The following is a 2,311-nucleotide window of genomic DNA, read 5'->3' on the forward strand; positions in this document are numbered from 1 at the left end:
GAGCTTGTTGCTGACTCTTAAAAGGTTGGAGCCTTAGTAAGCGATTCCTGTCTGTCCTGCACAGACCAGACCGCCGGGTGCTGGTCTGCGCTCTGCCGCGTGCCAACTGGGACAGCCCACCCACGAGATCCTTGTTCGTGAAATCCCTTTCCCTCCCTCATCTGCCAAGAAAACTTTCAACTTTTGAGCTCTCCGCTCCGCCCAAGCTTCCTCGAATCCCTGGGCCCTTGACTGTTCTCCCCTGACGGCATTTTGTGAGAGATCCATTGAGAGCCCTTTCCGTGCTTCCCTAAATAGTGCTACGTTTTCCACCCTCTCCTCCCGCGCTGTCCCAAGGACTCATTTTCCGTCCCTGCCTCGTCACTAAAAAGAGGGTGCCCAATAATTGCTTGTTCCGTACAGAAGGGAGGGAGACCGTCTCTAGGTTTTCTCAAACTCCTGACCTCAGGTGATCCGCCTGCTTCGGCCTCCCAAAGTGCTGGGATTACTGGCGTGAGCCACCCCGCCCTGCCGGAATGAAGATATTTCTGTTAATGCGATTTTTGTGCCAATCCCTTTGCTCTTTCAAATAAACATTACCGTACCCATTTTAGCAGTGAGGCAACTGAAGCCCAGACAGGTTAAATAACTTGCCCAAAGCCTCGCAGCAAAGTTGAAGAAGCAAAACTGGGCCTGGAATCCACTCGTCTAATCCCCTGGCACATGACGCAAGGCTTGACCCTAGATGGACTCGTTTCCAGACAGAGCTTTGGCGAGGGAGTGTCTTGGGCAGCTTAGAAGATGAGGAAAGGTGAATGGGAACCAGGCCTTGGGTTATGAGCTGCGCAGGGTTTTCCAGCATCTCAGATGCAGGCGTTTAGAGGAAGAGATATAATGGAGCAGGTCCTACTCAGAGCCACGAAAAGGAATGAGGACAGTTGGCTCTAACTCGAAACAAAAATAGGGTAGGGTAAACCCAATCAGTCAAGCGCAGCAACCTGCTCCGTGGCATTCTGACTCATCAGAAGCTGAGGTTCTCACCAGGACTTTCTAATGAGCTTCGCTGTTTGCTACGGCTGGCCGCGGTCACTTCACTTCAGCCTTACTCCTGGCCTGGGGAAATGGGCTGGGCCCCTAGTAGCTCCGGGTGGGAAGAAGGGTGGAGAGGAAGGAGGGGCGAAAAGGGAAGGCGCGAAATCTACAAATGTTCAAGCCAGCTGGAACTCCGATTCCTCTTTGCCTTTTAGGGAAATTGACTCCAATCGGAACTCGAGGACCTTTCGCAAGAGACCATTGGGTTAGGGGACAGAGCTGGTAATAGAATCCAGGGCTCCCAACTCTGAATCCTGTGCTCTTTTTGCTGCTGAGGCTCAGGCCACAACACCCCAAATTGTGACTGTAGAATACCAAAATATGCTATCCCAAAATACACTTCTTTGCCACATTTCAAGCTGGTTATTCTGAGAAACTGCAGACACGGGAATAGTTCTGAAAAGCTGTCCTTTTGTAAAGCAAATTTACATCTATAAAGGAAGTCCACATAGTAAAAGTATCTGTGTCAGGAAAGCAGCTGCTCAGAGACAACTTTTGTTACCTAAGAGACTTTATCTGCATAACAAGGCAATTTTTTTTTTTAAAGACAGAGTCTTGCCCTGTTGCCCAGGCTGGAGTGCATTGGCATGATCCCAGTTCACTGCAACCTCTGCCTCCTGGGTTCAAGCGATTATCCTGCCTCAGCCTCTGCAGTAGCTGGGATTACAGGCGCATGCCACCACGCCCAGCTAATTTTTGTGTTTTTAGTAGAGACGGGGTTTCACCATGTTGGTCAAGCTGGTCTTGAACTCCTGACCTTGTGATCTGCCCGCCTCAGCCTCCCAAAGTGCTGGAATTACAGGTGTGAGCCACTGCGCGCGGCCACAAGGCAACATTATTTACCATACATTTCCTCTACTAACCCTCCTATAACCTGTGGCGCCTCCCCACTGTCCCCACTGAAGCCCCAAGCCTCTATTTATTTCTAGCTCAGAATGCTATAAACTTCAATCACCTGGCCCTTCATGTTTTGTGAGATTCCTGTGCTGCCGCCTATGCAGGTAATTAAAATGGTTTTTCTTCTGTTAATCTGTCCTATGTCAATTTAATTTGCAATCCAAGCAAAGAACCTACAAGGGTAGAGGGAAGCCATTTTTCCCTCCCCTGCATTGCTATTTCCATGCCTATGTGAGAGGACTCTGAAATGTGGATGTCTGCCACCTGAAGAAAGAGTCTTAGTAACCTGGGGACTTGGCCAGACAGGGTGGCTCACACCTGTCATCTCAGCACTTTCAGAGGC

The sequence above is a fragment of the Mandrillus leucophaeus genome, unplaced genomic scaffold, assembly GCF_000951045.1.
Source record: "Mandrillus leucophaeus isolate KB7577 unplaced genomic scaffold, Mleu.le_1.0 Scaffold407, whole genome shotgun sequence".
Taxonomy (NCBI): Eukaryota; Metazoa; Chordata; class Mammalia; order Primates; family Cercopithecidae; genus Mandrillus; species Mandrillus leucophaeus.